We start from the raw sequence: 15,162 nt of genomic DNA, 5'->3' as shown, positions 1-15,162 counted from the left end.
CTCCTATTCAACATAGTGTTGGAAGTTCTGGCTAGGGCAATTAGGCAAGACAAAGAAATCAAGGGTATTCAGTTAGGAAAAGAAGAAGTCAAACTGTCCCTGTTTGCAGATGACATGACTGTATATTTAGAAAACCCCATTGTCTCAGCCCAAAATCTCCTTAAGCTGATAAGCAACTTCAGCAAAGTCTCAGGATACAAAATTAATGTGCAAAAATCACAAGCATTCTTATACACCAGTAACAGACAAACAGAGAGCCAAATCAGGAATGAACTTCCATTCACAATTGCTTCAAAGAGAATAAAATACCTAGGAATCCAACTTACAAGGGATGTAAAGGACCTCTTCAAGGAGAACTACAAACCACTGCTCAGTGAAATCAAAGAGGACACAAACAAATGGAAGAACATACCATGCTCATGGATAGGAAGAATCAATATCGTGAAAATGGCCATACTGCCCAAGGTAATTTATAGATTCAATGCCATCCCCATCAAGCTACCAATGAGTTTCTTCACAGAATTGGAAAAAACTGCTTTAAAGTTCATATGGAACCAAAAAAGAGCCCGCATCTCCAAGACAATCCTAAGTCAAAAGAACAAAGCTGGAGGCATCACGCTACCTGACTTCAAACTATACTACAAGGCTACAGTAACCAAAACAGCATGGTACTGGTACCAAAACAGAGATATAGACCAATGGAACAGAACAGAGTCCTCAGAAATAATACCACACATCTACAGCTATCTGATCTTTGACAAACCTGAGAGAAACAAGAAATGGGGAAGGATTCCCTATTTAATAAATGGTGCTGGGAAAATTGGCTAGCCATAAGTAGAAAGCTGAAACTGGATCCTTTCCTTACTCCTTATACGAAAATTAATTCAAGATGGATTAGAGACTTAAATGTTAGACCTAATACCATAAAAATCCTAGAGGAAAACCTAGGTAGTACCATTCAGGACATAGACATGGGCAAAGACTTCATGTATAAAACACCAAAAGCAACGGCAGCAAAAGCCAAAATTGACAAATGGGATCTCATTAAACTAAAGAGCTTCTGCACAGCAAAAGAAACTACCATCAGAGTGAACAGGCAACCTACAGAATGGGAGAAAATGTTTGCAATCTACTCATCTGACAAAGGGCTAATATCCAGAACCTACAAAGAACTCCAACAAATTTACAAGAAAAAAACAAACAACCCCATCAAAAAGTGGGCAAAGGATATGAACAGACATTTCTCAAAAGAAGACATTCATACAGCCAACAGACACATGAAAAAATGCTCATCATCACTGGCCATCAGAGAAATGCAAATCAAAACCACAATGAGATACCATCTCACACCAGTTAGAATGGCGATCATTAAAAAGTCAGGAAACAACAGGTGCTGGAGAGGATGTGGAGAAATAGGAACGCTTTTACACTGTTGGTGGGATTGTAAACTAGTTCAACCATTATGGAAAACAGTATGGCGATTCCTCAAGGATCTAGAACTAGATGTACCATATGACCCAGCCATCCCATTACTGGGTATATACCCAAAGGATTATAAATTATGCTGCTATAAAGACACATGCACACGTATGTTTATTGCAGCACTATTCACAATAGCAAAGACTTGGAATCAACCCAAATGTCCATCAGTGACAGATTGGATTAAGAAAATGTGGCACATATACACCATGGAATACTATGCAGTCATCAAAAAGGATGAGTTTGTGTCCTTTGTAGGGACATGGATGCAGCTGGAAACCATCATTCTTAGCAAACTATCACAAGAACAGAAAACCAAACACTGCATGTTCTCACTCATAGGTGGGAACTGAACAATGAGATCACTTGGACTCAGGAAGGGGAACATCACACACCGGGGCCTATCATGGGGAGGGGGGAGGGGGGAGGGATTGCATTGGGAGTTATACCTGATGTAAATGACGAGTTGATGGGTGCAGCACAGCAACATGGCACAAGTATACATATGTAACAAACCTGCACGTTATGCACATGTACCCTACAACTTAAAGTATAATAATAATAAATAAATTTAAAAAAAAATTAAAAAAAAACAAAGAGGGACTTTGTTTTTAAATTTCACCCCAAAGTTTAAAAACCAGAGTATTTTACGTAAAAACCCACATGTCCTACCCATCTTGTAAAACAGAATGATCTGGCAACAAAGAGCTCTCATTTCCACCTGGCTGGAGTTGGCCAGAGCTGGATTGTGGCTGCCACATTAGCAGAGGCAAAGAGGCTTTATCGTGCCTCAGTTTCCCAACTGTCCGTATTGTCTCCACAGCACTAGAAGTGAGTGTTTTACTTACTCATGAATTCATACATTTATTTTTCTAAGAGTAGAGAAACATTTCTCTTTGTCCGTGACTCTATCATGCGGAAATAAATAAAAGTAATAAATTCATAGATATATAAATGTATAAAGATACACAAATGTGTGGATGAATGAATAAAGAATAGATACAAGGTATTTTAAAAGCACCCTGTGATTACAGAAAACAATGAGAAATGAACCTGGTATTTTAAGGAAAAAGATTATTCCGATGTGTTAAATATATAACCCTAAGCCTAGTTTTCTCATTATGTTACTTGCTAGGTCTCAGGAGGCACTTAGTTGAGTGACTCATGGAATAAATGAAAATAATGTAACTTTAGATCACAAAGATTATATAATAACAAGTAGTCCACACATTTCGGTTATTCTAAAATAGTGTTTTCATGCATTTTATGTTTTTAACATTTTAAAACTTTAAAATCATTACTCAGCATAATTGGAAGCTGACTCAAATTCTCTTATAAATGAAATGTACTAAAAAAATCAAAACTTCTTTCATTGATATTATGTATTATACTTTTCACCTTATTTTCTACTCTCTGAATCCTCATCCAGTTACTAGAAGTAATTAGGTAATTTAATAAAACAAGATTGATTAAGGTAGCTTAATCTTCCTCACCATTACTAAATTAAATACATGATGTAACCGATGCTTCTGTGATGCTGAGTTTTTTACATGTAATAATTTATTCTCTCTTTCTCCCTCTCTCTCTATGTGTATGTATATATACACAAACATATATATATATACACGTTTATATATATACATATGTGTGTGTATGTATATGTGTATGTACATATATATAGAAACATTGCTGGCATAAACCTATTAGGATTTTATGTATTTCAATGGGCAAGGATTCAGATCACACATTAGCAACTATTTTTAAATTGTTTTCCTACATTCCCACAAGTGCACATACATATTTTACATTATATCAAATATTTCCATTATTATGGTATTTGTTTCCTTTTTTCAAATATTGGTTATGGAGATAGTCAAATGAATTAGGGCACATAAAACATCTTCTTACTCTTCTACAGAAAAAAATAGGCTCTATTGAGTCATTTGTAGAGGAAAATATGGGTATCTTTGGTCTGCAGTTGGAAACCACAAATTTATTTTGTGTTCTGAGACACAAATTATAATTACAATCATAGCTATAATTATAATTAGAATAGGAACCATATGCAGGCATGCAAGGAAAAGATTCAATTTGGTGCCCTAAAAGTGATCTTTCTGTTTTTTTAATAAGTGAAAATGCACATACTTGTAAATTTAATTGCAAGACCACAAGTTTGGAGCAGGAAGACTAGCAGAAAGGTATTGTTAGCTTGCTAAGTTATGTGTGGTGAGCTCTGTCATGCTACTTGTTAAAATTTTTCGTTAACCAACTTTGTAATATTAATTTGGCCAGGACATTTCTCATGTTTATCCAGTTATTAATGAAATTTATCCCATGCTTAATAAGGCTAAGTTTAATAAGATACTGAGCATGGCAAATGTGTGCAATTCAACAACAAATTTATCCTCATGTTAAAATGAGTAAGTGAATGTCCTAGAACCCCTGGAAAAGCCCCTCCCATCCTCTGTCATGCCTGCAGTGTCTTTCTGGCTGTTTCTCATCTCTGTGCATTGCTGATATGCTCGTCACTTACTTAGGGGCCCCTCGTTCCTGTTCCTTCTTTTTTTTTTTTTTTTTTTGAGAAGGAGTCTCACTCTGTTATCAGGCTGGAGTGCAATGGTGTGATCTCAGCTCACTGCAACCTCCGCCTCCCAAGTTCAAGTGATTCCCCTGCCTCAACCTCCTAAGTAGGTGAGACTACAGGTGCCCGCCACCACACCCAGCTAATTGTTTGTATTTTAGTAGAGACTGGGTTTCACCATGTTGGCCAGGATGATCTCCATCTCCTGACCTCATGATTCACCTGCTTTTTCCTGTTTTTGATCCATACTGTGGGGACAAGATGACTGGTGGTGAAAAAGAAAAGCCTAGGGACATAGATAAGCCAAGCCCCATACCTGGTTTCTTTTCCTTTTTGTGCTGCAACTGCCTAAATGCACATCTCCCAACATGACCTCCTCGCCTCTCCCTCCTGCCTCCCCAGCTACAGGTGTCCTTATCTTCACTTGATGCATAAACACCCAATACAACATCTTGTTTTGAGACTACACGCTATTGTAGTCTGTTAAAGATAAGACTCTGGAAACATATTTCAGCTACGTACTTACTAGTGGCAGGCGATAGGACATGTTTACGGAAAATGGGGATGAGAATACGTCTTTCCTGGGTTTGTGAGAATTAGTGAGTATTTATTACTTAGTAAAGAATTGTTTGATTGGAAGGAACAGACCATCTGCTCAAAGGGAACATTTATTGCAAGTGTCATTCAGCCTTTCTCTGCCTGTCTGTCACTCTCTGTTTGAGCCACATGATTTCTGTCTGTGAGCCTGCCTCTGTTTTCTCACCTTGAACAGTGGCTTTATTCTGTTTTGTTTGTTTTGAATTTTTTCTCTCCTTGCATATTACCCAAGTATGACTGGTTGTGACTGAGTTTAATGACCTCCCAATGAAAAGCCCTAATGAGACTCCCCAGAAAACACCCAAAGCTGAAGGTGCACTGGGAGAAAATGAAGTTCCGTGGGGGGCATCAGAAACAGGAGGCATGGCCGGGAGCAGCAGGTCAGGAGAGTGCAAATGGAAGGAAGCAGCAGGTCTCCTTAAGCAAAGTATTGGATTTTCCTGTAGAGCAAACCCAAAGTTGTTTGAAACCTCCCTTTTTAATCCCCTCTGAAAGCCTTGCCCCATCTCTGCTGGAACCACTACTCAACCACCCTCCTTAACTTCATGGAATGGGTGGAGAGAGGACACAGCGCTTTGGTCATACTAAGTAGTGAGACTTGACTGCAGTACTTACAACTCAGCGATCATTTTTCCCGTTAAATTTTTCAATCTTACAGGACTTGAGATGTTTATTAAGGGCTAAAGAAATAGGCTATTACAGTCTCACCTGAAGCTCAAATCATGCTGTATAAGAGTTTCTTTAGAGAAACACCACATAGTTGCTATACACTTACAAATGGACAATTTGTAAATTGGTGCTATTTTACAATATAATATTAAGATCTACAAACTTACACATACACACACACCTCACACTTACATACACACAGTGACACACAATCACACATAGACACACATATGCACACATGCACACACATGGCTACACACACATACACACTCACACATGCTCACACACACCTCACAATGCACACTCATAAACAGTGACACACAGTGACACACACACACACATGCATGCACACAGACATGCATACACACGCTTATACAAACTCACACACACACACCTCACACATACAAACGGTGACACAGTGACACACAGACACACACGTGATGCACACATACACACACATACATAAACACTTGTACACACTCATGCATGCTCACACACGTGCCTCACACACGCACATACGCTCACACACACAGGCGCACACACACATTCATTTTCAATGTCTCAGGGGAATATAAAAAAATGACTTGGAGGAAAATTTTGTAGGAAAAAGTAAATATAAAAATGGTTATGCTATAATTACCTGGAATAAATATTAAAACCAGGAAAAATACAATAGCTAAATGTGGAAAGGGGTAGCTAAAATGCTACTTGAAAAAGGCCTATTTTAATTTTGAAGCCAGTGGTCAAATAAACTAAACAGAGGGGGCAATTGATAAATCCTCAGTTCGAAATATCCCATATATATTTATTTAAATATATATTCAATATGTATCTAATATATCCTGATTATATTTCAAATAATAATTATATTTAGAATGGACACCAGATGACCAGGCATATTATAATAAAAAATAAGATTGAAATATTCGAGTTATTTTTATTTATTTATCTGTCTTACTGGCAATTAAATGGTTTTGCTTCTTTGATTTTTAAACCTCATTGGAAGAAATATTCAGAACATTTTAAGATTATTTGCATGCCAAGTTATCTCAAACTAAATTCCTGTCTCATATTATATTTTCATCTTCCAGTTTGAATCAGTCTTGTGACTCTTGAATGTTTACAATTATATTAATTAGGAGACATGTACTAACGTATGCCAAGAATTTATAAAATGTCCACTGGAGACAAATTATTATTGTTGAATCTACTATGAATCCAGCCTTGCAGGAAGTGAGTACTGAAGTTTAGGAATACCAGACTAAAATATGCATATATATATGTGTATATATACATATGTGTATATATACATATATATCTGTATATATACATATGAGCTTTTTCTACTCTTTCTGGACACCAGGAAACATGAAAGAAAGGTATTGTGGACTAATATTTTTTATTTTTATTACCCATGTCCAGCCAAGTAAGCAAAGTCAACACTTTATTGTTGAAAAGCCAAGATTTTAGCATTTTTATTCTTAATTTTTCTTCCAAGTCGATAATGAAGTCATGCAGGGGTATTGAGTTATTAATCCATAAATTATAGGTTAGTTAATTGAAAGATTTTTGTACATGTCATCATTTACTTTTCCTTTCTCCTACTAATCCATAAATGTAGGCCACAAAGTGTGAGGAAACCAGGGGATTTTAAGTAGTGTTCTATACGATAGTTTAAATTGTGAATATCCATTATGGCATTGTACTCTAGGAAATACATGTTGTCCTAAATTGAAGCTTTCATAAAGACAATTTCCCGTATTTTAAATCAGTTCAAGACAGATGATTTTATTGGACAGGATATAGGAAAAGTTCTATTTTAAATATTTCTTACTTTAACTGATATATTCAGATCTCTGTAGTCTTAGTGACAGTATCCCAATGCCCAGAAATGGCTTTTGTGTGCTCCTAGTTCTTAGAAAGGCATCATAGTTATGTGACTGCCATGGCATTGTGATTCATAAGGAGTCTCTAAACAGCAGAAAAGGACTATATATAATATATATGACCCAGACTAGAGTAACAAAGCGAAACACCTTAGAAAAGCCCATAAAATAGTTTCCCCTTCCCACAAGGGTTATTATTTATGACCAATGTATGAGTTTTCAAATACCCTACAGCAGACTCAGAGATGCCATAAGAGCTGGGGGAGATGAGTGGTGAACAATCAAGTTGAAGTCCAGGAGTCCTGACTGTTAGCATTTGCTGCTTTCCATGATGTTAATGCTCCCACCATGGCCAATTTCAAGTCACCAACATGACATCAGTAAACATGAAGGTGGAGAGAGACGCGATTGCAGCTCCAGCACACCACAGCTGGGGAAAGCTACACTCCCACTTCAGTCAGAGATGGCATATACATACATACATGTCATACATGTCTATGTAAACACGTTGCAAAATTTTGTTTGCAAAAAGTGGAATTTTTGATGCCTCCATCCAAAGAACCTATTTTCCAACATCACTGTAGAGGGGAAGAGAGAGGGAGAGTTTTGAGAAGGCACAACCCTTTCTCAAAGCAACACATCCAAAGTGATGCATCACTTCCATTTCTGTTCTGGTGGTGAGAACCAATCACATTGCTCCACTTTAGTAATAATAAGCTGAGTGATGTACATGAGCTATATAGCAGGAAGAGGAAACCAGCTTGGTAGGTATAATAGCTTTTGCTAAACAACAAGGCACCCTAAAACTTAATGGCCTGGACAGACACTAACTTTTGCTCATGAATTTGTGGATCAGTTGAACAGCCCTGCTAGTCTGAGCCAATCTCAGCTGACTACATCTAAGCTCACGCCTGCCTCTGCGGTCAGCCACTCATCAGCTGGCATCTCTGATTTTGGGTGTGGCTCACCATTAATTGAAATGAAGAGAATGGGAGGGCCCATGACCACCTGGCCACCATGAAACAGGCTAGGCTGCAGGGTTGATGTGGTCGCTTGGGGTTCCAAGAGCAGCAAGAGTAAGTTCTGGCACACAAGTATTTTCCAAGTCTCTGCTTACCTCACCTTTGCTACCGTCTCACTGACCAAAACAAATCACAGGGCTGAGTCTGGAGTCAGTGTGGAGGATACTACCAAGGATGTGTGGACACAGGGAGGCGAATTCAATTGGAGGCCACTGGATTTTTTCACACAGGCTAAGAGGAATTTGAAAATCACTGGCTTGGCGTCATAATCGATCCTGCTTAGCGGTGATTTCTTTCACACCAGCCATTGGTGGTGCATTTTTCCTTCTTGTTAAAATCTAGTTTGTGTTGTAAAGTCCAGAGGAGCTGGTGATTGAAAAAAATAACATCCACATTTGTTTGTTGATTTGTAATTTGACATCTAACTTTACTCTTACAGAGTAGAGTGAAAGCTATACTCACATGGCCTAGAGATAAAGGGTCTGTTCAGGATTCCCTTACTTGGCTCTTCATTCCAAGAAAGAGAGCCAGCCACTGATAGGGCGTGGCAGCTGGCAGGGTGTCCACCGATATCATACGCTCTTGGTACCTTTGTGGAGATTGACTTGTGGATTCCCTTCTGTCCTGACTCTCTAAAGACACATCAGGAACAGACAGATGGGAAAGGCAGTCTTAAGGACATCCACTGGTTCCGTTTTCAGTGTTGATGTAAGTGTTACCTTTTTAATATAAATTCTTTGTATTAGACAGAATAATTGTGTATATTGATAGTAGAAGTAATGAATATCCAGATGTGTTCTAAATAAGGGAAGCAAAAGATGTCCCACTTGCAAATGGGAGATTTATTTTAGGTTTTATGCATTTGGTCTTTTACATTGTGTCCTTGTTCTTATGTTCATGGCTCATATGCAGGATGGTTTCTGAGAATTTCATCGTGTAATTGCATTGTTCTCCAAATACGTTTATTTTGAAATCCAATTAAAACAACTTTTAGTACATGGCTGATGCAGTATTCAGTGGCGGAGACTTGGTTTTACTAAGGTGAGTTATTTTACTCACTCAAGTAGCAATTTAAAGACAAATTTTATTTCTGAGCTGTACTATTAATTATCCTAATTTATATTTATTGCAACCTCTAAGACCACTATTTTGTCTCTTTGTCTACAGTCTTCAGAATCTTTAAGTTATTGTTTCATAGGAAAAATCCTGGAGAAATTTAATAGAAAGAGCTTTTATGAAGTCCTTGAGCATTTATACCACAAAATAGGATAGCTTTAGATCATTTTGAAAGTTTATAAATTTTCACGGTCTGTTTCAAGATCTCTTCCACCTGATTTCTCATGTTACACCTTCAGACCTTCCCTGTAAGCAACTGACTGCATCTCTACTTTTAAATCCTTATAGTGTTTTCCAAGACTGAAATATGAGAGTTACAGAGCACACTGTGTCCACTACAGGCTAGACTCTACACTAAACTCACTTATTTTCATTTTACAGCCAAAAGATGTAGATGTCATCATACTCATTTCCTCTATGAGAAAACTGAGTCATAGAGAGGTTAAATCCTGCACAGAGACAAGATTTAAACTCAGCTCGTCCTGTCTTCCAAATTGACATTCCATTAACCATGGCAATCTTAAATATTTCTGTGAAGAACAGATTGTCTTCAGCTTTCAGATTTAGGGTTCATGTACTTATACCTTCTGTCCAACCACAAATACTTGGTGAGGAAGCTGCTGTCACTCTTTTTTAATATATAGAGCGATGTTGACCAATGAATTTTGACTGCCTGATACAAGGCAAGAGACTACCTGGTTTAGGCTCAAAATGTCTAAGATGTTTCTATCTCTGTGGGCCTAGAAATCTACTTAGACTTTCTGAGCCTGTTTCTCCATATGTAAAGGGGGATGCAAAAGTATCTACCTCACAGAGTTGCTGAGGATTAAAGATGTTATTACATGAGCAAGCAACATGCTTAGAATGAATCTTGGCACAAACCAAGCACTCCAGAAAACAGTAGCTCTTCTTTCAATAATCTATCCTGTTGGTGTCCATTTTAATTGCATGAGGAGCCCTCCCCATGTTTGGCTTAAACTTCCACAGTCTCCTGGGGGGGTTGCTTTCACGGCAGGACTCAGAATCAATGTGGGAAAAAGTGACCTTTTTTGTTCTTCTGCTGGAGGTTGGACTCAGTCCCGTTGTTCCAGACTCATTGTCTCATGACACTTTCTGACACAAAGCAAGATGAAAGCGTTGGTTGCTATTATGAGTTTTATATCTGTAGCTGTCAACGTTACAGAGATCCCTCACCGTCAAGTCACCTTGCATGGAACCCTATGGTTAGGTACCATTTTGTAGCCCTGGGCACTTTTATACAATCATGTTTCATAGAAGGTGATTTGAGCTGGTATACAGGACGATTTGAGCTGGTGTCTGTCAAAATCGTTGTTAGTTTCCTGTTGCTGCTGTAACAAATAACCACAAATTCCGTGACTTAAAACCACACACATGTATTCTCTTAGAACTCTGCAGTTAGAAGTCCAAATGGACTTCATTAGGCTAAACACAAGGTATCAGCAAGGTTGCATTGCTTTTGGAGACTCTGGGGAAGAAATGACTTCCTTGCCTTTTTCACCTCCTAGAGGCCACCTGTATTTGCGTTTCTTAACTTTGTGAGAGTCTGTATGGTGTCTTTATAATGCCTCCAAATGGTTGCAAAACTAACACATGCTTTTGTTTTTATGAAGCCAAATGGATTTCGTTGATTTTTGACCATGGAGTTGGGGTACGGGGGACAAAGTCAGCGGCCATTTTTGTGTTGGTGTAGTCCAACGTATTACATTCCAGCCAGTATCTGTGGTATTCTGTTCTAGTCATTATAGACTTTTAGAATCATGAAACTTTGAAGCTGTAAATAATCTTATAGATCACCCAGTACAGCCTGCTATTAAGGAGTATCCTCTACGGTAGTGCTTCTAAAAATTCAATGTGCCCACATATCACCCGGGAATCACGTTAAAGATACAGATTCCGATTCAGCAGGCCTGTAATGGGGCCTGAGATCCTGCATTCTTTTTTTTTTTTTTTTTTTTTTTTTTTTTTTTTTTTTTGAGATGGTGTCTTGCTCTGTCGCCCAGGCTGGAGTGCAGTGGCCGGATCTCAGCTCACTGCAAGCTCCACCTCCCGAGTTTACACCATTCTCCTGCCTCAGCCTCCCGAGTAGCTGGACTACAGGCGCCCGCCACCTCGCCCGGCTAGCTTTTGGTATTTTTTTTAGTAGAAACGGGGTTTCACCGTGTTAGCCAGGATGATCTCGATCTCCTGACCTCGCAATCCGCCCGTCTTGACCTCCCAAAGTGCTGCGATTACAGGTTTGAGCCAACGTGCCCGGCCTGATCCTGCATTCTTAATAAGCTTCCAGGATGCTCCTGGTCCAGGGACCACACTTTGAGTAACAATGTTCTAAAGCATTCCTGACAGATAATGCTGCCTTGGGAATTAATCTAGTACAGATTCTTTGTATTTTGAAAATTCCAACTGTCATATACACAGATAAGTAATTCTTGGATCAAAGCCAATCTAAAAACATATCCAAAACTCCTCTGCTTTTAAAAAATGTAAACCAAAATGACGTTGCAATTAAAAGAAACTTTAAAAAATTGAATGTGTATGTAGTCTGAAGGACCTTATATTAAAATATACAAGTAAAAAAGAATATGCACACACATATGTGAATACACATATGTACACACATACACACATATTAGAGATGTATGTGTTCATCTGTCTACACAGATAGGTAGAGGGATACGTCATGCATCCATATTAAATAATGCAATTGTGAAGACTTCAAGTCACGTAATATTTTGTGGCACTGACTCAACTTTAACATTTTCCTTTATATTATTTTTTATTAGAAAATAAAAAATTGAAAAGTACCAATTTGGACTTTCCTGTATATACGAGCATAAATCTAAATGTAATGTCATCAGCCTTTTTACATTAAAGAAACTGACACCCAGTTTCAAGCACTGGCTGAATTGAATTGAGTTGAAGTGGGCCATGCCACTAGCTCTAACTTTAAAGCTGGAGTTACTGATTTTAATATTTAAATGTAGGTACTGCACATATTTATCACCTTAATTCTTATTTAATATTTGAAAGTTACTGCTTTGGAGAAAGTCAGCTAAATAATGGTGATTATAGTGTATCAAAATCCATTGTAAGTGATTATTTTAATAACTCTGAACCAACAGGGACACGTAGACATTCAGACAAAAAACAACCTAATTATAATGACAGCACCAAAGTGAAGCTGTGACAGTTACAAAACCAATTTAAAAGTTTCTTGACAGCCATGGCTAAAAGCTTTGTTTGGATCTTTTAGTAATAATAGTTTACTTAAGACATAAATCCACAGTTAAGGAAAATAGAAAAAGAAAGTTGTGGCTTTTCTGCCATGCAGATGAAATGGAAATCAGCAGAAATGTTTTTAATAGAACATTATGCTGAAAGGAGTATAGAAAAGGAATAATAGTTATGGAATTTAACTCTCACAATGCAAGAAAGACTAAATAACAATAAAAATTTTAATGCACATAGAAACATGCCAGATAATAATTTGCCTATCTGTGTTATGAAGGTCAATCATTCCTGCAAGTAAATTGATGTGCATATAAACATGTTGATTGGCAGCTCTAGAATTTGATTTTGTATTACCTGTAAAATAAAGTCAAAGGCAAATGAATATGCATCAATAGCCACAGTGACAGGAAGCCTTAATAAAAATCTACTTTCCCAATGTCAATGGCATGCCTCAAATTATTAGATCCTTGTCAATGTTTCTTACCTCACTAGATTCTGGGCTTTGATATGCCACATAATTAATTCTTCGACCTCGGGTAATTAATTTCTCATTCCTGAACAGAAAAAATGCTTGATTCACGAAATTGCATTCCTTTTTTCTGTAAACCTTTGTAGAATATTTGTAAGTGTAATCACCATTCTAAGCCCTTTACAAATACTGACTCATTTAAAATTAGTAACAACTCTTTGGAGTAGGTACTATTTTCTCCACTTTATCAATGAGAAAACAGAGGTTTAAGTAACTTCCCTGAGGCCACAGTGCCAGTAAGTGGTGGAGTCTCAGCTTCAGGCAGTTTGGCCCAGAGCCCATGCTGTAGGATAAGGACGACTCCATGAAACACATACATAGAGTCATAGAGACATTGGCAGTGCTCAGAGGAGGCAGTTCTTGTTCTCTTAACCTATTTTAAGGCTGTACTTTAGCTAGGCTCTTTGAGTTGCAAGGACTAAAGGATTCTCAGGTCAGATCAGATAGTAAGGCCATATGTTCATAAATACCCAGAAGAAATGAAACCTCAGAAAGAGGATGTGTGGTGGCACTAGTCCCTGGGCAGATGTGGCTCAGCGGTGTGTTGTTTGCACTCACTTCCTTCCCATAGGTCTGCTTCTCTCTCCTCTTTCTGCTGCCCAGGGCTTTCAGCCTCCACTCTCTCCGTGTAAGTATTCTCTACCCCACAGTGGGCAGTGGGCCCCAGAATGGACTTTAAATAGACTAGGGTAAGAGCCTGATTCTGTTGTGTACTTGCTGTGTGAACTTGGAAAAATGACTTAGTCTTTCTGAACTGTGTGAAATGTGACTAATATATCTCACCATACAGAGCTATGGTGGATATTAAAGTAGATAAAACAAATAAAATATGAATAATATGGATTGTGACCAAGTGGGATTTATCCCTGGGATACAACGATGATTCAGCATATGGAAATAAATCTATGTGATACAGCCTATCAACAGAATGAAGGATAAAAACTATATGATCATTTCAATTCATACTGAAAAAGCATTTGGCAAAATTCTACATCTCTTCATGGTAAAACCCGTCAACAAAACTAGGGATAGAAAAAACATATGTCAACATAATAAAAGCCGTATATGACAGACCCACAGCTAGTATCATACTGAATGGGGAAAAACTGAAAGCCTTCCCTCTAATATCTGGAACATGACAAGGATGCCCACTATCACCTCTGTTATTCAACATAGTACTGGAAGTCCCAGCTAGAAAAATAGGACAAGAGAAAGATATAAAGGGCATCCAAACTGGAAAGGAAGAAGTCAAATTATCCTTGTTTGCAGATGACACGATCTTACATTTGGAAAAACCTAAAGTCTCCACGAGGAAACTATTAGAACTGATGAACAAATTCAGTAATGTTGCAGGATACAAAATCAACATACAAAAATTAGTAGCATTTCTATAAGCTAACAGCAAACAATGTTAAAAAGAAATCAAGAAAGTAATCCCATTTACGGTAACTACAAATAAAATAAAATTCATTGCAATTAACAAAAAAATTGAAAGATCTCTGTAATGAACACTATAAAACAGTGATAAAAGAAATCGAAGAGGACACCAAAAATGGAAAAATATTCCATGTTCATGGATTGGAAGAATCAATATTGTTAAAATGTTCATACTACCCAAAGCAGTCTACAGATGCAATTAAATACTTATCAAAATACCAATGATATTCTTCACAGAAATAGAAAAAAATTCTAAAATTATTTGAAACCACAGAAGAGCCAAAGCTATCCTAAGCAAAATGAACAAAGCTGGGGGAATCATGACCTGACTTCAATTTATAATTCAAAGCTATAGTAACCAAAACGCCATAGTACCACCGTAAAAACAGACACAGAGACCAATGTAACAGAAGAGAGAACCCAGAAAGAAATCCACACACCTACAGTGAACTCCTTTTTAACAAAGATGCCAAGAACATACACTGGGGAAAAGACAGTTTCTTCAAAAAATGGTCCTGGACATCCGTATGCAGAAGAATGAAACTAAACCCCTATCTCTGTCAATCAAATCAAAATGGATTAAAGGCTTAAAGCTAA

General features: G+C 37.7%; 1 protein-coding gene across 2 annotated transcripts in view; it reads left to right on the top strand.

Annotated features, from left to right (window-relative positions):
* The window catches only part of NALCN (sodium leak channel, non-selective), a 349,771-nt gene that overhangs the window by 127,736 nt on the left and 206,873 nt on the right, over positions 1 to 15,162 (top strand). The window lies entirely within an intron of this gene.

This window comes from Macaca fascicularis, chromosome 17 (genome assembly GCF_037993035.2).
Source record: "Macaca fascicularis isolate 582-1 chromosome 17, T2T-MFA8v1.1".
NCBI classification, from domain to species: domain Eukaryota; kingdom Metazoa; phylum Chordata; class Mammalia; order Primates; family Cercopithecidae; genus Macaca; species Macaca fascicularis.
The sequence above is the reverse complement of the archived record's forward strand: the minus strand, read 5'-3'. Positions and strand labels throughout refer to the sequence as shown.